The sequence below is a fragment of the Anolis sagrei genome, chromosome 6 (genome assembly GCF_037176765.1).
Source record: "Anolis sagrei isolate rAnoSag1 chromosome 6, rAnoSag1.mat, whole genome shotgun sequence".
Taxonomy (NCBI): Eukaryota; Metazoa; Chordata; class Lepidosauria; order Squamata; family Dactyloidae; genus Anolis; species Anolis sagrei.
In genome coordinates, this window is record NC_090026.1 from 72,154,074 (window position 1) to 72,180,556 (window position 26,483).

At 39.8% G+C, this 26,483-nt stretch overlaps 1 protein-coding gene across 4 annotated transcripts in view; it reads left to right on the forward strand.

Annotated features, from left to right (window-relative positions):
• Positions 1-26,483, forward strand: part of PDE1C (phosphodiesterase 1C) — a 389,107-nt gene that overhangs the window by 61,536 nt on the left and 301,088 nt on the right. The gene's annotated exons all lie outside the window — the stretch shown is intronic.

A 26,483-nucleotide genomic window follows, 5' to 3' on the forward strand; every position in this document is an offset into this window, starting at 1 on the left:
GTTTGGTCCAGATCCATCATTGTTTGAGTCCACAGTGATCTCTGGATGTAGGTGAACTACAACTCCAAAACCAAAGGACACTGCCCACCAAACCCTTCCAGTATTTTCTGTTGGTCATGGGAAAACTGTGTGCCAAGTTTGGTTCAGCCCCGAGCCCTAGGGGAGTGGCGGCATATAAGTTTGAATAATAAATAAAAAAATAAACATTGGTGGGGTTCAGAATGCTCTTTGATTGTAGGTGAATTATAAATCCCAGCAACTACAACTCCCAAATGACAAAATCCATTTTTTTGAGTGAAGGACATACATTGGGTTGTTAGGTGTTTTGTGTCCAAATTTGGTGACAATCCGCCCAGTGGTTTTTGAGTTCTGTTAATCCCACAAACAAACATTACATTTTTATTTACGTAGATAAAGGTGTTTACGATCTAGTCAGGGGATGCTATGGTTTTTAATTTTGAATGTGTTGTGATCGTTTTTAATTAAAAGTTTTAATACTATTTGTGTTGAATTCTGTTTTAATGTTTGTATATTTTAAATCGGATACCAATGCTCTTATGTCAAGCTGCTTTGAGTCCCCTTTGGGGAGATAAAGAAGGAAGTAATTAATAACAATAACAATAACAACAACAACAACAATAATAATAATAATGATCGTCGTAAATATAAGTGGAACTATTAGAGAAACTGAAATACATGTGACACCCTTGTCTATAGAAGCTTCAGTAAAAGCTGGTCTTCAGAACAAGATTTTGAGGATGATAAAAGCAGGAGCTTTTATTTGCAAAGTTGCTTTCTCAAGGGAAAGAAGCTCAGGGAAACACTTGAAGTGCAACTATAGCATGCATTTTGTAATGAATAAAGTTCCTTTTTTCTTCAAATCTTATGAATTCTGTAAAAACAAATTTTTCAAGGCATCTTTTCCTAATTCTAGTACAACTCACAGAATGGTTAAAGTATATTCTACTTTCTTGCTTCTGTTTTATTTCTGCAATGTTGTGTATCTCCTAGTTGTTTCTGACTTATGGCGACTCTAAGGTGAACTTATAGGATTTGTTTGGAAAGATTTGTTCAGATTTGTCACCTTCCTCTAAGGCTGAAGTAATTGTCTTGCCTAAGTTCACCCAGTGAATGGCGAACTCGAGTCTCCAGAACCATACTCTAATGTTCAAGCTTCATCACAATGCTCTCTGAATTGTATGAAGCTAGTATTGTAAAGGCATGTCTCTTTCAGTCTGCTTTCAATCTGTTTAACAATATACTTTTCAAATTACAGTATATATCCATGGCTGCTATAACAATTATGAATCAAACAGCAGGTAAAAAGCGGGAATGAATTAGAGAAATGTGGTGGAGATGTAGCCCTAGGCAGGTTGAAATTCTGTCATTGGAGAGGCTGTGGAGTAGACATGGCAACCAACAGACTAAAAGAACATCATCCAGAGTAAATAGTCTCCTTTGTGTGGGAGGATCCGAGGATCTCTCACAACTGTCCACATCCTGAAGACAATGTTGCCAGAACTTGGATGGAACTGAGAGGGAATCATCATTCCCTGCTGCATCTTGGCCCCCAAAGACTGTTAAATGCTGCAATTTCAACTTTCCTAACTTTCCTAACTTCAGTATCATTAGCTGCAATGAAGGATGTCCTCCAGTTGATGGGGATACTTAACTCCCCACACCTGTAACACTCAAAATAAACAGCTTACAGACACAACTGTTTCTAAAAGTGGAAAGCAGCACTATTGAATTAGACAATTAAAACTTTAAAATAACAAGATAAATAATGCTGGGAATTTTGGAAAGAAATTATACCTTTGGTTTAAAGAGAAAGAGCTAAAGAATTAATAACATTTTAAGCATGCGGAAAAAAGTTTTGTGTACTTTTTTCCATGATGCAGGTAAGGTCACTGGCTATAATGTGTTGAGAGGAAGGGAAGGGAATGTAAACTGAAAATTAACTGATAAATAATTGCAGAGTGTAAACAAGAATGGCTGCTAGTTAGTGGAGGCAAATAGTGACACCCAGTAATGAAGACAATTAACTACAATTCAGTTGGTTCCCAACCTTTTTTATTTTTGACCAGGGACCACTTTGACCAGGGACCACTCTCCAACATCAGTACCAAAAGGGTTACGAATCAGTTTTTGGTCAACTTTAGACTTGGTTTGGTTATTTGGGGTGCTGATTCAGAAAATTGCATTGGATAAATCACATCAGTTCTAGTTTCTGATACTGAACATATTCCATCCAGTAGTTGCCATCTGCTCGCCCACAGAAAATCATATTTAATAAACCTTGGCACTATAAGAGGGTGTCATGAGACCAGTTGCTCTTGTTGCAACAGTGAGGGCGCGGACCCTGTTTTAGTTTTTGTGGACCATTGGTGGTCCACGGACCACAGTTTGGGAACCACTGCTACAATTGAAAAGAAGCTTCTTCTCTTTTGCTGCATTTTGACAACTGTCAGAATGGCTATAGATACCAGATACAAGATAAGAATCCAGGGAGCAAGAAGAGCTTATGTGGATCAACCAGCTAAAATGACTGGTTCAAATCAGACAATTTTGGGAAGAATAGATGACATCGGCAATAAATGAGATGGGGTCTAACTTGAGGAGTGAGTTTTTAAAGTTTTGAAGGTGAAAGTTAAGGTATAATTTAAGGAAATAAATCAGCCCTTGACTGAGATAACTGCAGAGATGAAACAGATGAATGAAACAATCCTTGGAAGAGAAGACACAAAAAATTAGAAGAGACAACTGAGAAACGTTTCACAGACTGAGAACTACATTTAGATGCAAAGGCTTTGCTGAATGTCTCTGATTTAGAAGGATTTTAGAACAATAAAAGAAAGGCAGATGCTGAAGCAGATCTCTTGAAGAGACAGAAAGAAGATCTCAGATGGGAGCTTGACAAAATCTATAGGCTGGATTCATGAGTGGCACATAAGAGATCAAGTTTTACAGCAACACTACCTGAAGAGAATGAAGACAGACAAATAAGTGGTGGTGGTTTTCAAAGACATTTGATACAGATTCTGTTCCTTTCTGACTGTCAAGCTGAAATATTAAAGGATTGTGTTTACTCCTAGATGGCAGAAACTACATAAAGGAGTCCTGGCTCACAAAGAAGTCACCAAGGGCCTGCAGCTGGTAGTTGGTACAGCCATAATTGAAACTGGTAGAATATGGGAGACTAGTTTTGTGTACTGTATCTTCCCTTGAGTTACACAAACCCTCACAGGAAACAGAAGAGTAAGCGATTTCTAGACAACCAGTCTTGATAGCAGGAGTTGAGCCCATTGCTTCCAGACATCTGGATGTCTCTGAGGATGTGAAATTCTGAGGATAACCTGTGTTCGTCGGATTGAAAATTACTCACCTGAAGCCTAATGCAACCAACTCTCTGGCATTGTTCATCCTTACGTCTTTGAAAGGCACAAAAAGAGACCATGAAGGCACCTTTTGCCATTTGAAGAAGGAATTCACATAATCCAAAGCCTGAAAGCTTCTAGCTCCTAACATTAAAGTTGAGCAGTATTTGCCTACTAAAGGCTACCCGACTATCCATGGAAACAAAGTGCTTCCAGGCAAAGTGTTTATTGTGAAATTGCAGAAGTGTTTACTGGGTCTAAACATTACCTTATTCAATTTGTAAACCCTCTTAAATTTGTATGGCTTTTTCTGGTTCTTGACAAGAAATCAGTTAAAGGGAAAAAGATAGAATAGCAACACAATCCATTCTTCCCTCTATTCTATCTGGATACAGAATTCCAACCTTTCATTTTAAAGCACAGCCACAGCCATTTAGCTGTAGTCACTTTAGAAGATTCAGAATGAGTTGGCTTGGCAACGAAGGATCATCTGGAGGTTGAGCAACTGAATTTGCTGTTTGATGGGTCGTTCATAGCTACCATAAATAGGATAATGTTTTTGTTTCTGAATTGTTGCAGTATCTGGGAAGGAGATCATAATCATAGGCATGTTGTTGGCAAAATGTATTAAGAAGGATCAAATCAGAATTTGTCACATCAACATTTGCGCACTTCTTGACCGATAGAGAGAAATGTTCCTTTTCAGGAGGAGCTGGGTGTTCCCCTGACTCCTGATTGAAGATAGTATGTGGAAGCGTAGGAAAGCGAGGAAATGTTGTGGGATGGCTGGTCATCTCTGAAGAAGAATAATCTTGCCGGGGTAGGTCATGTCCCCACTATTAACACTTTCCCACTCTCCCCCCCCTTCCCTGATGGAATAAGGTCGTAAGGTAAGAAAGGGACTACAATTACTCAAAGCTGCTGAAACAGTGCTTTCTAATGTAGGGCAGCAGTGAGAATTGTGTGCACATCCAAACATTGTTGGGACACAACTCCCATCACTTCTCTTTTGCATATTTAAAGATAATAAATACTGGGAGTTGCAGTTCAAGATCTCTAGGATATTCAAATTTCTGCCTCTCTTGGAAAGTGAAGATGTGGAAACTTGTGTAGATGTAATCAGTTTGATCATAGGTTTCTATCTTTTGGAAGAGCTTGTATTGCCTAGGCAAGTCTGACATGTGCACTATTTAGACTCATACTGGAGCTGGTAGTCAAAAGTCTGTTGTTATGGGGAGGCATAATCCTGATTTCCCTCTCCCATAAGTGTGCTTGGGCTTTATAGCAGAATTTAGAAAAATCTTTTTTCATTCTACGATTCAGGGAATCCTATAGCCAGCACAGATAACCCCTAGCAAGAATGGCCTGACTGTACTGGTTGGAGAATCATAGCCAACATCATATCAGATAGATGAATTAAATGCTGAAGAATTAACCAATACATACAGAAATTCCATCAATCCAATGGGTCTACTCTAGTTTGGAGTAACAATAGGATTTAGGCTTCTGTCTGTTTTTCAAGTTCGGTTTTATTGCTGTGCGTTTTTTTAGTAGACAAAATCAGGATGCCAAGGAAAATTAAATTTTCATTTTCTTAACACCAAGAAGCCATCTAAAAAATCTATTAAAGTAATTGTGATTGTGGGACCTGTGTTTTCATTCCTGCAGAAATTAATGTGAATGTCACCATTGCCCGCTGTGCTTTGGAGTTCAAATGTCACATTCCATTGAGCCTCTTCAACAATAATTAGAACCTAAAAATAATGATGGCCAATTGTAGAAGGTCCAGAGCTCTGCTTATGTAACAAACAGTGTTTGTACTTGCTGGGAGGTAGTAGCGGGGAAATAATGTAGATCAGCTAGGCCTTAACTTGACTTTCTTTCCATAAAGTCTTCCAATTTTTTGATGATATAATTATGGTGGCTGACCTAGAAACTTCAACAGACCCCTGATGAGAACTAAATAAAGAAAAAGTTTCATAATTGGTTAACTCCAGCTGACCCTATCTACTGGATATTTCTATCCCACCTTTCTCTGCAACGTAGATCCAAGGTGGCTTACCAACAGAATACAAACATTCTTCAATCAGGAGAACAAAACAGATAAAATCATGATAAAACAACAATCAATAAAATTCTACATTTCATGGGATCAAAAATTGGACATTTCCCATTTTTGATCCCCATGTTTTGTAAATAACTCTCCCCTTGTGGTTCCAGTTTTTACCATTTGTGATGCAATGTGAATTACAAATTGCTACAATTGTGTCTCCTCCCTCCCTCCAAGGAATTGTTCAAGTTGCAGTCTATGTCTCAGTGATTTGGTTGCCATTCAAATTCCAGTGGGCAGTTTCAAATAGAATTATCAAAGAAAGGGCTTTCTAGAAACCAAAAAGGGGGCTGCCATAATTTATTGGATCAACATAGTAGATGTGACAAGATTAGACAGAATGTTTTAGCTTGTTGTCCATGTTTTGAACTGAAATTCAGAACAATAATTTGGATAGTGGTACCATTTTTCAGGAAGCATTTTCTTTTAAAGAGAGAGAGCTCTGAAGCCCTGCTGCTAAGATTGCCAAGGGAGGACAAATGCAAAACAGGAGTCGACGAAAACATTATTGCTCAGGTTCCTGAGGGTTTTTTGAAAGGATAGGAGAAGGCTTTCTGAAAGCACTGGTGACAGGATTCATGATGACAAAAGGAATGTGAGGAACAAGATGCCCCATGGAGACCTTTTCAGTCTTCATTACAAACCTTGGCTGTCTTGAGTACAATTCAGCTATAAATCAAGTGAAGGTTATCTTGAGAGGCTGTTATGAAGAGTTACAAGGCAGGAACAAATATGGGGAAAGAAGAGAGGGCTAAAACATTGTAGGAATCACTTTTGGGGTATTGGATATGGGACTGGTCAGTATCAACTGCATTTCAACTAGTATCTAATATATCTTTTGCTCCAAAGATCGAAAACACGAATGGATAATCCAGTGGGAAAGATGCTAGTACAACACACCATTTAACAGTCTTCAATAAAGAAGTTATATGTTATAATTAGTTGTTCGATGTTGGTTTGCTTTCGGATTGGGTGGGTCATTAATGTATTCGTGTTTATACCTGTCTTGAGACACTGAATGTTTGCCTCTGTGTTTTTTGTTTGTTGGAATCCACCCTGAGTTCCCCTGGGGAGATAGGGAAGAATACAAATAAAGTCTTATTATTATTATTACTATTATTATTATTATTATTATTATTATTATTATTAAGATGATGGGAGACTTATTATTTTAATAAAGATGAGGGGAAGGAGCAGGAAAGTTATACTGGAGATTATAAGAATAAGTGAGCTACAAAGGGGCTGACATGTACTGGTAGCCCGCTAGCACTGCAGCAGGTTCAGTTGAAGGTACTGGTGCTTACTTTTAGCCTTCTATAATGCCAACAAATATCAAATGCTGTACTCTATATTTGATAATAATAATAATAATCATCATCATCATTCGTACCCCACCACCATCTCCTCAAAGGAACTCAGGGCAGCTCACAGAAGCACTCCAAGTGCCAAAGATGGGACTTGCCAAGGATGGGACTTACCCCTTGAGCATTTCTCTAAGAAAACCCTATGAAGTTCATGGGATCACCATAAGTTGACAGGCAACTTGAAGGCATGTACACACAGACACACACACTGTCTCAAGAGAATGTCTTCTCCCACATGTACTCCTTAAGAAGATCATTTGTTTTTAGCTGATTCAGAGCTTGGCCAGTGGCCATTTTAGCTGGGGATTCTGAGATATGTAGTCATCAAAAGTTACTTTCACAATCTGTGGAATTTTTTTCTGTCTTAGGATTTGTTGAGACATAGGCCTCAACAAATCCATGGCCAGACATGAATATTTTTCTGCTTAAAGTGGAATATCCAATGTCAATTCCCATTCCAGATACAAAAGATGTCTTAGCAAATGAATACTACTTCAACATTGGTGATAGAAGAGGTTCTTTCACCATATCGGAGTATAATAAGCTGTTTAAGGATAGGCTGCTGTATTTTAAATAGGCAACAATGAATGGGATTTTCTTTTGTCTTTTTTAGAGAATGAAGGAGCATTTCTCTTGCAGATTCTTGTATTGTCAACATAGAGAAGGTGGGGAGAAATGACGCTCGTTGCAATTCACGAGAGGTTTTTGACAGACATTCTGTTGATTTCAAGGGAGCTTTTTTGTGTTATGTCCAAGAACACCCTCCTCCCAATGTGTAATAGGAGAAAAGAAAAGGAGTTTCCAGAACACACAGTTCTAAGGGTGTTGCATTACTTGACAGAAAAATCAATTACTGCTTTGTAAAGGAGACTCAGTGTGTCAATACTTGGATCTTTATTTGATGTAATAACCACTGTGACAAAGGATGAGGCAGGTAATACCTCATGCACATCTCATAGATTTCATATAGACTGAAGTGATGCTTCATAGATTGGGTCCAATGAGAAAAAAACAACAATTTTAATGGATTGTTTAGTATCTGATTGCTAAGGAGCCACTTCACTATGATCCAAAAGCATCTCCTATCAGACTGGATGTACAAATAAATCTATCTTTGTACTGATACTGAAGAGATAAAGTGAAGTTTTGTGTGTAGGTGGCAAAACATAACATAGCTTGTACTGAGTGGGAGATGTGGGCATGATTTCGGGCTTAGATCTGGAGCCATGTGATATTTTTAAAAGAAAAATATAGTGTGATAATAATGTGATTTTATTATTCTATTTTGAATTTATTAGTAATTGCTTTGGCAGCCATGCATCTAAAAGAGGAGGTGGTGACGATGATGATAATGATACAGAATTGAGAATCTTTCTAAATTTGATTCTCATAGGTGAGAAGGAATAATTTCATCATTTATCTCTTTGCTGGGAGAAAATCACCACAAACTGTACAATTTTCAAAAAACTATCTGAGGTATGAAAGTTATTCTATGAGGGGTATTTTTAAAGTAAGGTCCATTTTGTTGTAGACACTAGTAGTTCGCGCGCATACCGCAACGAGCACGTGCGTCGTGTACCGGCATGCCTCGGGAACAACTGTGCTCAGTTTCCGCTCTGTAGCTAACCTGTACGGTTCTGTTCTGTGCTTTAAAAATGTTTAAGACTATCAACTCACCCGCCGCATGTGAGGTTTGCTCAGTGATAAAGTTTTGTCAGCAAGGAACCTGTCTGCTGCAGAAATTCATCGACAGATTTGTGAAGTGTACGGTGATACTGTTATGAGTGAAAGCAAAATGCGTAAGTGGGTACGACAATTCAAAGATGGCCGTGACAACGTCCATGATGAGGACCGCTCTGGTCGCCCTTTTTTGATTACAAACGATTTGGTTATCCGAGCAGGCGGCAAGTTTTTATGAAGAGGGTATTTTAAAATTGGTTCAGAGGTATGATAAGTGTTTGAGCAAACTTGGCAACTATGTTGAAAAATAGAGTGAAGTATGTACTTCTGAAAATAAATTTACTTTTTTGAAATAAACTTTCGTTGTGTATTTATGTTCCAACGGACCTTACTTAAAAAATAACCCTCGTATATAGAATCATATACAATTTTTGTACAGAAAACCACATGTTCTATGGAGAAATGTTATTTTCTACACAGAACATGCTATTTTTTGTGTAGGAAAGCTATTTTTGTGTGCAAAAAACCCATGTACATTCCTCACACAGAATGAGTCCCAAACTGCAAATATTCCTGACTGTCTAGGATTCTCCATCTCAAGAGTTCCTGACAAGAAACCTATTTTAGACAATTTGAAAATACTTTTAAATATTCTTTCCATTTCCATGTTGTTATTGAAACCTGGATATAAATGGTCATAACTGTACTTATTATTTGCACTGGACAGCCGGAATTCAAATACCAGACATCAGTCATGGAAACCTGCTTGATAACTTCAGGTAAATCAAAACTCCTGAGCCTTATAGTAAGACAAATACAAACTGATTTTGAAATATTCTGCTATGCAAAGCCCGTGATGCATTCACTTTAGGTTCATCATAAGTCAGAAAAGACTTGGAGGCACACATACAAATATCAACAATAACAGAGGAAGGATGGATTCTTTCTGGGAATTTATACAAAGCACTTTGTTTTCTTTCAGCTTACACTACAATAGGGATTGATGAACTTGCTAAGGACTTTTACCTCAATTGAAACATGTCAAGGGCTCTTTTCTAGCAGTAGGTATGACCACAAGAGGATTAGAGATACCATTTATGCTTTTGTCCAATATATTATGGAGGAAAGAAATTCTTGTATAGAGGCTTTCTCCTCGCTTAATTTATTCTTTCCATCTAGCTTTATAGTTTAGGAACAGAACTAAATGGAATAAATAAATGATCAAGCCTGGAAATTTGGACCTATCCTCAGGAGAGCACAGAAGTCTGGATTGAGAGGCCTGGAGGTCCACATGAACATCCCCCAACTGTCTTGGTTTAGCAGGAAGAGTCCAGGGCATTATCACACGAGGTAGTAAATCACAATCACAGGAGAACAATAATGTATTTGGGAGGGAATTATCATATGATGCTATGCCTCTCCATTTTTGAACTCTATTTTGATCATTGGTTTGACCCTTTTCATTATTGGGAAAAAGCCACAGCATTGCTATTGTTCAATTGTTGTTTCTGATGTGATGCTTTCCAACTCCAAGGAAACTCCAAGCATCATGTCCCAAATGCACTTTACTAGAGATTTAAGATTGTCTGCACACCGCACTTATCTCCAAAATTCTATCTATTTCACCTGTCATGCCCAGCATTTTAAAAAATTTAATCATTACATTGACCCGGCCTTAGTTTTAAATGTGTCATGGTGTTATTGTCTAATGTTAATTGCTATTGTTTTAATGTTTATTGCCTGTTTTATGAGTTATTTATTGTTGTATTTGTTATGCTGTTGTTTTTTGATGTGTTGGGCCTCGGCCTCTTGTAAGCCGCACCGAGTCCTTCGAGAGATGTTAGCGGGGTATAAATAAACGTTTATTATTATTATTATTATTATTATTATTATTATTCCATTGTTGTTGCAGTTGTGACAGTCATACGGTGTTAGTGAGTGAAGTTTTCTTTCCCCCCTTGGTATCCCCAAACAGGGGAAGTCACTACAAAGGAAATGGAGCTAGGCTTCCTCCAAAGTTGGTTACATTTTTGCTCTTACATCATCTCTCTTAGGAGCCCCCGGTGGCGCAGTGGGTTAAAACCCCTGTGCCGGCAGGACTGAAGACCAACAGGTTGCAGGTTCGAATCCGGGGAGAGCGTGGATGAGCTCCCTCCGTCAGCTCCAGCTCCTCATGCGGGGACATGAGAGAAGCCTCCCACAAGAATGGTAACACATCAAAAATATCCGGGCATCCCCTGGGCAATGTCCTTGCAGATGGCCAATTCTCTCACTCCAGAAGTAACTTGCAGTTTTTCAGGACACAACAAAAAAAAAATCATCCCTCTTTACATTTTCTCCCTCTTATCTTTCTCTTGTGGAAAGTATTCATGCATACTCTAGAGATGAGGAAAAGAGGGGTGGGTTGGCAGTTTGCACCCAGGACGGTAGGCAGGAGAGGGAGAGCAAGCAAATACATGGGTCATTAGTCCGCTTAGAAATATGCACACAAGCTCTTGATCTGGCAAGGATGCATGTGAGGAACCTCAGGACTGGAACTAGCAACTTCTGTGTCCTGTGGATTTGTGTGAGTTGTTTTGGTTTTGTTTTTGGTTGCTACTGGTGGGAGCTTCTCACAGAAGCAGAAAGGAGCTCATTAGTGCCCTTGTTTGTTTTTAACCATGCATGAGTTCGCTTCAGACTCCTTGCCTCCTCTTTTGTCATGCTCAGCAAAGCAGTCTTCCCACCTCCATAGGAAAAGATTTCCCTACTCCTGAAAATAAATACTGTATTATCTTCAAACATACAGAGGACAGAAGGTAAGGAGGGAGAGAAATCTTGAGGACAAAAGAAATAAGCATTTCATTCTTTGAATAAGGTTTTGCATTAATTGCGCAACTGCAGCAAAAAATAAAACACACATATACATGAACTAAGTAGGACAGGCACAGGAAGAAAGGTGATATTTAATTATTTTTATTTACTTCATTTTTATCCTGTCTTTCTTCCAATATAAGGGCTCAAGGCATTTAACAATAATTATTAAATAATGTTAGTTAAAACTATGTAAATATAAAAATTAAAAACACTGAAATACGTATATTATTATAACCATTAAATGTATTAAAATATTAAACCACCTTAATATCCATCACACCATCTTTAAAATCCTACCCCTCATCAGTTTATAAATGCCCGATGACAGAGAAATGTTTTTATCTATGTATGAAGCCCAGCAGGGATGGGGCCATCCTAATCTTGCTAGGGAAGGAGTTCCAGTGTCTGGAAGTGAACACTGAAAAGATCCATTCCCACCAAATGAATTTGAGAGGATGATGTAATAGCCACTGAAGTACAGAACCTCCAAGCTCCATCCCAGAGAGATGACTCAGGTACCACGGTAGATTGTATTGTAAACCACTGAAAGATTCTATAGCTCCAACAGGGTCATACTTCCCTGTCCAGTTCTCTCAATGGTCATCTGCCAGTGGTCAAAGCTGTGTCTGTTCCATAATTAGCCTTTAAACCAGTCTGAATCTAGATAATCCACCTCATTCAAGCATTCCTGGAGTTGAGAGGCCACCATATGCTCTAGTACTTGCCCAAAAATGACAGGTTGGAGACTAGGCCACAAGTGCAGTAGAATATAGGGAAGGTTTCTGTAGAAGGTCTTACCACTGCCTCATTTATGTATGTTGAGACTCTGTCTTAATGCAAAGAGTCATTTATCACTGGGTTGGTTTACGTTTTTCAGGCTGCATGGCCATGTTCCAGAAGAATTCTCTCCTGACGTTTCAGCTGCATTTATGGCAGGCATCCTCCGAAGTTGTGAGGTCATTTATTACTTCCCTTACTTAATCAGCCAGATCCCATTGGTTGGTTTTATGAGGCAGGAAAGGCTAGAATCTAGAACACGTGAGGTGGTACTCATCTTCCAAGAATCCTGTCCACATCCTACACAACTTGAAAGTGTCCATCTGCACTGGACAAGCAGGTGCTGAGGTTATATGTGTAATTCTTGCGCTTGTCCCTTGTAAGCCGCCCTGAGTCCCCTTGGGGAAATGGTTGGCGGGATATAATAATAATAACAACAACAACAACAACAACAACAACAATAATAATAATATCTACCTGAACTGTATCAACTATGGTTTCTGACAGAGTGAATCCAAACAATTCTATTTACAAAGGAAAGGAAAATTCTTCACGGCATGCTGTTGAGTCTTTCTGTTGCTGTCCTTTTGCTGTTCCCATTCCAGAGATCAACTAGGGTGATAACATGATCATGCATTGCTAGAGCAGCACCACACTGCTAATACAGAGAACTCTGATCCAGATCGTTCCAGTATGTGCCAATTTTCCTAAATAATGCAATAGCTGCGAGAGAACTAGCTGGGATGATAAAGTCCCATGGTGATCCTCTGCTGACCTACTTTGCTCAAGTACTTTTAAAATGTCACAATTTCTCTCCAACTTTTCTTCATCATCCTCAGTCTATTTCAGTGACTGGACATTGAGCTCCATGTGAAAAAATATTGTCCAGTCAGCTCACTCAGAGGAAGAGAAGAGAATGCTATCTTGCCCTTCCTTGTAGTCTTATTTGGGTTTCAGGCTTTTGTCAACTCAGGACATCAATTCTTGGGTTTCTCTGCTTAAAATAGTAGCTCTCTGTGTTCTTTCTCATTAATAATTTTTGTTCTCTTGTTGCCTGGCCATAACCTTTTGACCACATTCTGATGTTGTTCAGCTACATGTGTCCTAGTTTTTGTTTATGAAGTGCTGGAGGCTTTGCACATACCATGTATTAACGAGGGATTTCTTAGCTTTGCTTGAGAATATGTAAGTTTTGATTTGCTCTCTCTGATGATTGTTCCACTTCTTTGCTCATATGCTCTCCACACAATGTTATCCTTCTTTTGTTTACTTTTGTATTATTATTATTATTATTATTATTATTATTATTATTATTATTTTACTGACACAAAAGCACAGTATGTCACAGCAAACAAGATCTATATGCTGGATTTCGTATCACAAAATCACAAGTCGAACACTTCCCAAGCGTCTAGGACTGTGTGATGTATTTTCGAATGATGCGTCAAGATCCAAGTAAGGTGGCCTTTTGCAGTTGACAGATCATGATTTTGTCGATGTTTATTGTTTCCAAATGCTGGCTGGGATCTTTTGGCACGGCACCCAGTGCGCCAATGGCCACTGAGACCACCTGTACTGGTTTATGCCAGAGCCTTTGCAGTTCGATTTTGAGTTCTTGATAGCGGCTGAGTTTTTCCTGTTGTTTTTCCTCAATATGACTTGTCACCTGGTATGGCAAACATCAATAATCCAGACATTTTTCTTTTCCACAATCGTGATGTCTGGTGTATTGTGTTCCAAAACTTTATCAGTCTGGATTCAAAAGTCTCACAGTATTTTTGCCTGTTCATTTTCCACGACCTTTGCGGGTTTATGATCCCACCCATTCTTTACTGCTGGCAGGTGGTACTTGTGACATAAGTTCCAGTGAATCATCATCATCATCATCATCATCATCATGGAGGGAAAAGTATAAAGTGATCATGCTTGACCAACTTGTACATTGTCTAATATGTAAATTAACATATCTTTGTATTTTTATAAAAAAAATAAAGACACACCTGACTTAATTATTTCCATATCTGAATCGAAGCTGAAATTCTGTTTTATGCAATTTTCTTACATATTTCAAGAGAGAAGTTTTTTTCCCCCGTGCAGTTTGCATGTCACATTGATTATTTCTTGGCACAGAACTACAAAATATTACTAACAATTCAGATGCTAACAAGGACATTTGGAAATGTCTGAAAGGCTTCTGTCAGGAAATGAAATTGGCTTGGCTTGAACATTTCTGGAATTTGCTAATAGGTACCTTTTTTATATGACTGATTAAAACAATCACATCATGTTTATAAACTGATGGAGAGATAACAACAAATGCCTTGAGTGCAGAAGATCCCAGTTTTGGTTTCTGGCTTTTCCAGATTAATAGATCAAGCAGCTAGTAACACAGAAAAAGCTCTGCCTTATTTTATGAAGTCCCTAGCTCTCACTGGTGGGCTGTTCTTCTAACTAGGAAGAGTGAGACAATTGCCTCAAGCATCAGATTTTTATTCTTGTGAAGGATTGCAATGTGTTAATGTTTTGCTATTGTCTTTTCAGTGGCACAAGTAGCTCAATCAGCTTCGAATACTGTGCTCTTTAACCTGGGTTTATGTTGCATGCTGTGATGGTACAATTGGTTGTTCTGCTTCAGATAGTAAAATGTCTCCGGTAGTCCATATGAAAAAAACACTAATTGACTTATCAATTGCAACCTTATAAATTTATTGTGAAGGTCAGGATGGAAACCATGTAGCCATCCAGATGTTGGTGGACATGGAGTCCTAGTACTATTAGCCAGCAGAGCTAAAAGTAAGAGATGCTGGAAATAGGAGCCCAACGTGTTTCCAGATCCCAGGGCATGGCCCTAAGTCTCGGGTCTTCAGGGTGGGTGGGAAGCAGGCATGTAGCCGGGGGGGGGGGGGGGTAGTTTGCACCTGACCACCTTAGTTTGGAGTGCTGCATAATTTCCAAATCTGGTGTACATTCTTTGGTATTTAAGAAAGCTCAAACCAGTGGTTGGGTGGAAACTTTGCCAGTCTTAGTATATTTTTCAACTGAACCCTCCAGCATTCTTCACTATTATCTATGCTGCCTGTGGCAGCTGGGAGTTGCAATTCAACAATGTCTGGAAGGCTGCACCATTTACATTGCTGTTCGTAACAGAGACATTTGATAATGCCTTTAAAAAAAAAAGCACCTTTACAGATTTTACTATATGCAATGAATTTTGGAAAAGCCCTTAGTTTAGTCTTACATTGTGCACAGGACAAAGAAATGGGAATGGATTACTACTGCTTGAAAAAATAACATGGATTACACTCCAGGAGGAATTATTGCTGTTTTTAGGACAAGAGGACACCTGGTGCTTGCCTAATCATAGTCTATAAAGGTGAGTTAGGGCATGGAGGTTAAATCTCTGTGGTTAAAGTCCTATATCTATATATATAATAAAAGTGAATGTTTGTATTTAGCGGTGTATGTGGCATCTTTCTCATTGGCTCCCACTTTCACAGGCCACTGCGACCAGCACGGGTGATGGACCTGGACCAAACTTGGCACACATAACCCCCATGATCCCCTTTACGTCCTGGTGAGGTTTTGGGGAGGATGGATAATGGATGATGGCATTTGTAGTACTTTCAAACCCTTTGGTTCCCACAGACCACTGTGGCCCCCAACAAAGACCGATAAAGACCAAACTTTAGGCATGTGCAACCATGGTTCTAAATGGTTCTAAAGTACTTACAAAACTAAAGTTCTGGTGGTGAAAACTAGGGTGCGCTGGTGCTTTGCTTCTACAGTGTTGCTAAAGTTCTGGTGGTGAAACTTTCGGAACTCTAACACAACTTTCAAAATTTCATTATAAATGGCAGTTTCTAATAGGTTCTGTCATTAAAATCACCAATAATGAAATAATAATGAAATTTTGAAAGTTTTGTAAGAGTTCTGACATTTTCACCACCAGAACTTTAGCAACCCTGTAGAAGCAAAGCATCAACACCCCTTAGTTTTCACCACCAGAACTTTAGTTTTGTAAGTACTTTAGAACCATTTAGAACTATGGTTGCACATGCCTACCAAACCTGGCACACAGAGTCCCCATGACCCATTCTACATCCTGCTGCAGTTTGGAGGAGGAAGGACCATGGATGATGGGACTTGAAGTACCTCCACTCACTTCCCGAGGCTGTTGTGACCCTCATCCATTGACCGATCAAGACCAAACTTGGCACACAGAGCCCCCATGACCCACTCTACATCCTGGTGCTATTTGGAGGAAGATGGGCCATGGATGCTGGGACTCACAGTACCTTCACTAACTTTCTGAGACCACTGCGAGTCACATAAATAACTGATAAAGACCAACCTTGGCACACAATGTCTTTCTCAAATAACCCGAGCACCACCAGGTCCCCAAGCTAGTTATGTAATAAAAGCATATGTGGTATATCTGTGCTCATCTGGCAAAATTAGGATGACTGATTTGGCTCTTGGCTGAATTTAATCTATCACAAATACGTGCATTCTTGAACATGACAGTAGTGCGAATGATAATTCATATATGGAGTGGAATGAAAGGCCTTGGTTTGAATCCAAACCATCATTAATTTTGATGCCTTTCTTTCATCCTTTTAAAAGTGCCCTCAATTTGTGATTTTTTTTCTCCCTTCCAATGTAATGTCATTATACATTAAATGGATGGGTACACCAAGTGAAAAGTCTGAAATGGCATAAATGCTGGGTTTTTCCCAGGGCTTCATATAATGCTCAATTAGCATTTTGTGTGGAAAAAAGGTCAGTTTTGGAGCAAATGGAAAGAAAGCAAACTTTCAAACAGCTGAACATTAGAAAAAATTACCTTCTGGCTATTCTGTATAAGAAAACCGATCACTGAAGTAGAATATATGTGCTTGATGAAGTCATCCTAATTTCCAGATGGTGTCTTTCTAGAGAAAAAAGGCTCTCAGCATCTTTCAAGCATAGCATAGACGTCACAGTTGCCATAACCAATCTGAACCGGGGTAATCGCATTAGCTTTCTGAAAATTATCACAGTATATTTACAGGGATCCAGTCCTCTTCTTCTGAGAGTCCTTTGTACAGCTTATACTCATTCATGTTTGAGGGCATGTTGTAGTGCCTGAGTCATGACTCTAAGTCAAAAAGATTAGAGCATTAAACATCCATATGGAAAAGTTCCCATATAGTTAATCAACCTTGTCACTGACTCAATATTTTAATCGTTCTGTCTTGCACACAGAATCAAAGATGCAACTGCATTTATGGACTCTTAGTGGTCAGTGGAGAAATTTAACATGAGGGACACAATGAAGTGATATAATTGATGGTTAAAATTGATCACGTGGAACTGCTTCATGACGTATGAATGATAGCTACTTCCAATCATATGGAATATCCCTAAACTTTAAGAATTTATGTAAGACTTCCCCTGTACTGATCAGGTTCTTTTAAAATGGCCAAGTTATGTACCTCCTGTCATGATCCATTGTGAGCATATTCATGGGATCAGCAGTGACTTTGTAAGTCCAAGTCAGGAGATGTTTTTTAGCTCCAGTCTGCTGGAAAATTCCCGAACAGGACGGTGTTAATTTCCACTTCTGGCTGCATTGTCTTAGTTTTTCCTTGGATATATGAGCAGTTACTTTGATGTATTGATGAATGGCAATGTGCCATTTTCCATGGAAATTGTCTACTTACCTTCATCCCCTCAATACATTTCTGGGGAGGTAAGAATGTCCTTAGAGAAAACAATTATGCTGGGAAAAATGGAAGGAAAAAGGAAGAGGGTCTGACCAAAGGCAAGATGGATGGATGACATCCTTGAAGTGACTGGCTTGACCTTGAAGGAGCTGGGGGTGGTGACAGCCAACAGGGAGCTCTGGCATGGGCTGGTTCATGGGGTCACGAAGCGTCGGAAACGACTGAATGAATGAACAACAAGAATGTCCTGTCCATACTACATTTCATGCCAGACAGAAAGTGAAAGATGAAGGCCCAGTATGTTTAGGGCATCACAAAGAGGTGGTGGGAAGACATGTTATGAGGCATGCTATCCAAATACAGAATAGCTTACCAAATCTCAAGGCTTTTCTGAAACAATTCAGGGCTGATTTCAGAGGTATATCAAACTTGCTCCAATCAATTTGAGATTTTGGAAAAATTCCAACCAAAATTTGAAAAGGCTGAGAAAAAGTTGAACAACTGGTGCTAAGACTTTTTGTTGTCCTTCTTTCCGTAGCCTTTTCAAGCAAATCTTCCTTATTTTTTTGAACTTGAGAGGGAGAGGTGGAGGATAACTGTTAGTGTGGAAGAATAGACTTAGCTCCTTGAGTCAAGAGAATTTAAAAAATGCACCAAAGACTGTTATAGAGAAGAGGGTGCAAGCATCAGACCAAGTCTAATGGCTTGAAGTTACAGGGAACTAGATTTTGATTGAAGGTGAGAAATAATTTCTTGTATTAAGAGTGGTTCAGCAGAGGAACTAATTACCTAGAGAGGTAGTGGAGGTTTTCTTCAACTGACATCTTCAAAAAAGACCATAGAGCTATCTGCTGGAAGTGCTCTAGCTGGACATACAAGACTGAGCAGGAATCATGTAATCATTGAATCATTGAGTTGGACAAGAACACATTGACCATCCAATTCAACCCTCTAACCATATAGGAAAAGTACAATCAAAGTACATTTGACATATGGCCATATAGTCTCTGTTCAAAAGCTTCCAGAGAAGGAGCTTCCACCACACTTCTGGGCAGAAAGTTCAACTGTTGAACAGGTGTTGTGATGAGGAAGTTCATCCTGATGTTCAAGTGGAATCTCCTTTCCTGTAATTTGAACCCATTGCTCCAACTCATAGTCTCCAGGGCAGCAGAAAAAAGCCTGTTCTCTCTCATCATTATGAAATCCTTTCAAATATTTAAACATGGCAATCATGTCTCCTCTCACCCTTCTCTTCTGCAGGTCCTACTTTCTAATCTGTTAAGGTCATTTGAATTCTGATTATATCTTCTGTAGTATTAGCTATCCCTCCTTATATGGTATCATCTGCAAACTTGATAAGTGTGCCCTCTAAACCTTTATCCAAGTCATTAATAAAGATGTTGAACAGCACTGGGCCTAGGACATATTGGTCCCAGTGAGTTATGAGTCCTCATCCAACACCATTATATTTTTGACAGAAGGGAATGCAGTATATGAATTAGGTAAAGGTAAAGGTTTTCCCCTGACATTAAGTCCAGTCATGTCCGACTCTGGGGGTTGGTGCTCATCTCCATTTCTAAGCCGAAGAGCTGGCGTTACCTGTAGACACCTCCAAGGTCATGTGGCTGGCATGACTGCATGGAGTGCCTTTACCTTCCCACCAGAGAGGTACCTATTGATCTACCCACATATGCATGCTTTCTTTTTTTAAAAAAATATATTTTATTAGAGTTTTGTTTAAGGAAATGAAAAAAATGGATATTGTAACATTGAAAGTGGGAGAACAATATCATATATAGTAAAGTAGGAAATGTAAAAAAAGAGTAAAGAAAAAAGAGGAAGAGAGAAATATATATATATATATAGAGAGAGAGAGAGAGAGAAGGAAGAGAAAAATATATTAAAAAACTAATAATGATAAAGAAAAAAAGGTATTTTAATATTGAAAGTGGGGGAACAATATCATGTATAGTAAAGTAGGAAGAAAGACAGAAAAGAAAAATTTGCATGTTTTCAAACTGCTTGGTTAGCAGAAGCTGGGGCCAACAGCGGGAACTCATGCCGCTTTCCAGATTTGAACTGGCAACCTTTTGGTCACCAAGTTCAGCAGCTCAGTGCTTTAACCCACTGTGCCACTGGGGCCCCAGTGTATGAATTACAACGGGTAATATAAGAAGCTTGGCTATGGTCCTATATCCACATCAGTGTGTGGTAACGAGCAGACCTTGGAATGCTGGTCCTGCTATCTTAGGAGAACTGATGATTATTACTTACTTACTTAGGCGATCCCTCGTTTTCTGAGGAGGATTGTCTTCCAGTATTCTTGTGGGTCCGTATGTGGCTGTGGAGCCCTATTCTTGCTCTGCACCTTCTTCCACAGTGAAGGCATTGGTTTCCAGGTGGAAGGCGGTCTCGGTCGGGGTTGGCTTGATGTGCCTTCCTCTTGGCACGCTTCTCCCTTTTGCCCTCCATTCATGCCTCTTCAAATTCTGCAGCACTGTTGGTCACAAATGACCTCCAGCTGGAGCGGTCAAGGGCCAGGGCTTCCCAGTTCTCAGTGTCTATGCTGGAGTTTTTAAGGTTGGCTTTGAGCCCATCTTTAAATCTCTTTTCCTGTCCACCAACATTCTGTTATCTGTTCTTGAGTTCGGAGTAGAGCAACTGCTTTGGGAGATGGTGGTCATGCATCCGGACAACGTGGCCAGTCCAGCAGAGTTGATGGCGGAGGACCATCGCTTCAATGCTGGTGGTCTTTGCTTCTTCCAGCATGCTGACGTTTGTCCACCTGTCTTCCCAAGAGATTTGCAGGATTTTCCGGAGGCAGCGCTGATGGAATCGTTCCAGGAGTTGCATGTGATGTCTGTAGACAGTCCACATCTCACAGGCATATAGCAGGGTTGGGAGGACAATAGCTCTATAAACAAGCACCTTGGTATCCCTACAGATGTCCCGGTCCTCAAACACTCTCTGCTTCATTCGGAAAAATGCTGTGCTCGCAGAGCTCAGGCGGTGTTGTATTCCGGTGTCGATATTGACTTTGTTGGAGAGGTGGCTGCCAAAGTATACCATTAACCTGTATCGCTAGCGTTGGAGAGGGGTTGGCTGGTGTCTGCTGGAACAGCACCTCGATGTTCAATGACAGAGCTTCTCGTATGCTTCTGCGAAGGTGTTTAGAGTGGCTTGTAGATCTTCTTCTGAATGCGCAGACGACATTGTCATCAGCATACTGGAGTTCTATAACAGATGTTGTTGTAACCTTGGTTTTGGCTTTCAGTCTGCTGAGGTTGAATAGCTTGCCATCTGTCCAATAGATGATTTCTACTCCAGTGGGAAGCTTCCCATCAACAAGGTGAAGCATCATAGCGATGAAGATGGAGAATAAAGTTGGGGCAATAACACATCCCTTTTTGACACCGGATTCCACTTTAAATGGGTCACTTTGGGAGCCATTGCTGTTCAAAACTGTTGCCATCATGTCATCATTGTGATTATAACTGATGATTATAACAGGGGGATAAAGCCATTCTCCCAAGCCATGTTTGAGGATGATTTGCCCCTGTAGTATACAGTATGAAGGAATTATTTGATTTGTTATAATGTCCCTACTTTTTCTGAACTGGAATTACAGTACAGAAAGAAGGCAGTGGAGAAGTTGTCCTAGTCACTGTATGTCAGATGTGAACGTAAGAATAGAACTAGTACCATTTGGGTTGAAACCTCAACAATCTTGATTAAATGCCTCTGGGAAGCCTACAAGCAGGACATGACAGCAGCAGCTCTCCTTCCTCTTGTTTTCCCACCAGCTACTATTCAGAAAGGCACTCTACTTCTAATCCAGTAGTAATGTATATAGAAAACTAAATGCTTTATTGGTGTGATATGATGAAACATTTTCTTTACTAGTATGAATCATCTTCCCTCTCTATAAATTAAGATAAACAATTAAACTAGGTTGTATCTTCAAAGATAAAATTTTTGCATGAATGCCGAGCTCTGCTGACAAGCATCACGATCATATTTTTCATTTATTAATAGCCAGATTTCCCCCTTTTTCAAAGGATTCAAACGTGTTTAGCAACCTATCTGCAGCTCTGGTTGTTTGATGGCGAAGAGCAGCTACAGGGCATTTGACAGTGGGTGGCACAAATTACCTAACAATAAAGGGCACGGCTTAAGACTGTCTTAAGAGAAACCACAAGGTTACTGAAATAAGCAAAATGAATTCACTTTGGAGTGCAGGACATGATTCTGACGGGAGAGGAGAGAAATCATTAGGATTTAGTAGAAAATTATTAGATGAGAACAGTAGCAAATATGAATATTGAATACTCCACATAGTCTGAAACGGGTGAATTTTGTGGCTTCTCCATTTTTAAAAATGCAGCAGCTATTCAACTGTTTAAGTGACCTAGAAAGCCACTTATTGAAGGAGGGGGAAGGATTTCTAAGTGAGTCAGAGTACAGAGCAGTACTTTAAAGCAGGCTTATTATTTGTATCTTTCAAAAGATAACTTAAAGCTTTAAATCTCCCACTGCAGGTTTGGAGATGTTGAACTGGGGGGGACATGTATTAAACGCTAAGACTCAGAGGGCACTTCTTTGATTTTTATTTAAAGAACGGCACAATGTTTTCCATTTATAAATATATGCAAAGAAATTAGCATGTATAGAGGTGGGAGTATGTATAGAGGGAGCCATGGTGTAGAAAGTGTGATCCTGATCTCTCCTGACTATGTTATCTCTACTACTTTCTTACGAATGTAATTCAAGGTCCTTGTAAGTAGCCTTCAATGCTTTATGCCCATTCTTAGTTGGGGGCCACATTCTGCCATAGTGCCTTGTCCCTTCTCTATTAAGAATGTATTTATTTATTTATTTATTTATTTATTTCGAGCATTTCTACACCGCCCTTCTCAACCCCCTAGGGGGGACTCAGGGTGGCTTCCAGCTGGCAAATAATAATAATAATAATAATAATAATAATAATAATAATAAAAATAATCCTTTATTTGTACCCCGCTACCATCTCCCGCAGGACTCAGTGCGGCTTACAAGAGGCCGAGCCCAAAGTACATCATTAACAAAAACACAACAACAACAATATAATGCAACAATAAATGCCAGTGTTGGGGAGTGCCTGATGTCCTTGGGGAGGGAGTTCCAGAGTCGTGGGGCCACCACCGAGAAGGCCCTGTCCCTCGTCCCCACCAATCTCGCTTGCGATGCCGGTAGGATCGTGAGCAGGCCTCACCAGATGAACGAAGAGATCATATACGGAGATGCGGTCACGCAGGTAGGAGGGTCCCAAACCGTTTAGGGCTTTGTAGGTAAGCACCTGCACCTTGAATTGAGACTGGAAAATGAACAGCAGCCAATGGAGCTGCCTACATTTAAACACAATGCAATATATATCACAGTAATTATAAATAGTTAAAACATTAAATTATTACAATAAAATCTCACAGAAAAAGCCAGCTTGGTGGCCATCATGTAACCGAGTTTTCCATAATTGATGAGCCATTTAGCTTATCATAGTCCGTTTCCAAAGCTCATTGTCATCATTTTCCTTGTCAATCTGCCAAATTACCCAAAGGCCTGGTCCCATATCCATGTTTTTAATTTCCTTCTAAAAGAGAGGAGGGATGACGATGATCTAATTTCCCCGGGGAGTGAGTTCCACAGGCGGGGGGGGGGCACCACTGAGAAGGCCCTGTCCCTCATCCCCGCCAGTCTCGTTTGTGTCAAGGGCGGAACAGGGTCCCTCCAGAAGATCTTAAATTCCTAGGCGGGAAGTAGAAGGAGATACATTCGGACAGATACGCTGGGAATTGCCTCTTAATGCCTTTACTTCCTATATGTCTTGCAAGGAGTGATAGAGAATCTCCATAATGCTGTCCTGCTTTCAAACTCTTCTCTTACAGGTTGATGTAAGACCAAGGTTGGACATCTTTGGCTGACAATGCAAGGGATTTTTGTTTCTCTAATTTGTTTGTGGGATTATTTTAGGCAGGGGTCCCCAAACTAAGGCCCGGGGGTGGATACAGCCCTCCAAGTCATTTACCCAACCCTCACTCAGGGTCAACCTACATCTGAAATGACTTAAAAGCACACAACAATAACAACAATCCTATCTCATCAGCCAAAAGCAAGCCCACACTTTCCATTGAAATACTAATAAGTTTATATTTTTTTAAAATTGATCTTCATTTTAATTATTGTACTATTTTTAAGTGTTTTTATGCACTACAAATGAGATATGTGCAGTGTGCATAGGAATTCATTCATGTTTTTTTCAAATTATAATCCGGCCTTCCAACAGTTTGAGGGACTGTGACCTGGCCCTCTGTTTAAAAAGTTTGAGGACCCCTGCTTTTAGGCGTGTTATTCCTGGAGCATTCTCCTTTATTCAGATCTTCCATGGGTGGACTCTATCCCTTGTTTCAGCCAACAGAGCAGATATGTATTCATAAATTAATGACTAACCAGCAGAACTTTGGCAAGCAGGTGAATTTAATTTGCATATTGGAGTCCTTTTCCCCTACATTATTAACTTAAAAGCATTGAAGTAGTGAGAGTTCATGATAGGAGAGTGAGTTTAGGGTAGGAGGGAGAGGTTAGTTATTCAGATGCTTCAAAAACATTGAGAGGGCCAAGGAGGTGCCTTGTTTGTTAGACCTCCACAGTTGATCATAAGTGGAAGGTCTAAATCAGGGGTCCTCAAACTTTTTACATAGAGGGCCAGGTCACAGTACCTCAAACTGTTGGAGGGCCGGATTATAATTTGAAAAAAGCGTGAATGAATTCCTATGTACACTGCACATATTTATTTATTTATTTATTTCTATACTTGTATACCGCTGTTTCTCAGCCTAGCTGGCGACTCAATGCGGTTTATTTGTACTGCAAAAAACACTTAAAAACAATACAATAATTAAAATGAAGTACAATTTTAACTAATATCAACTTATTAGTATTTCAATGGGAAGTGTGGGCCTGCTTTTGGCTGATGAGACAGGATTGTTGTTGTTGTTGTTGTTGTGTGGTTTCAAGTCATTTCAGACTTAGGTTGACCCTGAGCAAAGGCCGGGTAAATGACCTTGGAGGGCCATATCTGGCCCTCGGGCCTTAGTTTGAGGACCCCTGGTCTAAATGGCCTAAAGGTACCAGATCTTATCTGATATTGAAAGGGTCAGTCTTAGTTATTATGTGGATGGTCTTATGGCACCAGTAAGCACTAGGTTTGGCAACAAAGATCCGCATAGTCAAAGCCATGGTATTCCCTGTAGTAACCTACGGATGTGAGAGTTGGACCTTAGGGAAGACTGAGCGAAGGAAGATAGATGCTTTTGAACTGTGGTGCTGGAGGAAAGTTCTGAGAGTGCCTTGGACTGTGAGAAGATCCAACTAGTCCATCCTCCAGGAAATAAAGCCCGACTGCTCATTGGAGGGAACGATACTAGAGACAAAGTTGAAGTACTTTGGCCACATCATGAAGAGACAGCAAAGCCTAGAGAAGACAATTATGCTGGGGAAAATGGAAGGCAAAAGGAAGAGGGGCCGACCAAGGGCAAGATGGATGGATGGCATCCTTGAAGTGACTGGACTGACCTTGAAGGAGCTGGGGGTGGTGACGGCCGACAGGGAGCTCTGGCGTGGGCTGGTCCATGAGGTCACGAAGAGTCGGAGATGACTGAACGAATGAACAACAACAAGCACTAGGTTCTGTAGACTATATTTCAGAGGAAGGAACTGGCAAAACCACTCCTAAGTATTCTTTGCCCAGTAAATTCATGAAATGAATACACAGGTGATCTGAAGGCACATATACACAGTCACAGCATATTGATAAATTCAGGAAATTTCACTCTCTTTCCCAATGTGACTATTTATTCGGACTCTACCTGACTTGATGTTCCTTATTCTCATATTCATGGCATGACCTTGTGCACTGGCAGTGTATTAAACAATGAGTTTTTAAAGAACGGAATCTTCTACCACTTACTCCATGAGTGTCAGGCCTCTGGAGAACAAACATGTTTTTTTTTCTGCTACAGAAATAGCAATTAGTTTGGCAAATGTCACTTAATCTTTGAATTTGCAATGATGGTAGGGTAATCCTTTCACTTTTGATAGGGAAGTGCACTGTCCTATTGTGTCTCCTTCTTTAAAGTAGAGAAAGACTTTACTGGAGGTAGAGGTGTCCCAAGTAACCCTAATATCGGCATGTAAGAATTCCAAATCTGGAGCATGAACCTTTAAGTATCTATATAAGAGACAGTGTTTCATTATGGCTGCTTTTCCCTACAAGTGTGTTTTGTGATGGAAAACTTTAGAGGTGAGCTGTCTCAGAATTTGAACTTGTAACCTTGGGCAAGCAAGAAAACACGGGATCAATGTATTTCACAATCGTGCCAAGCTTTTTTTAATGACCTACTTTCAAGAAAACTTTTAAGAAGACCCTTGGCAGGTGAAAAGGCCCAAAATATTTTTCTGCTTCAGGCAGTGCAGCAAATGATGCTACCCACGCAAATCGAAGTCCACAATGCCCAAGGTAGCCAATTTATATTGGTACTTGAGTCACATAATTCCACAAACATCTCTTCCTCTCTGCAGC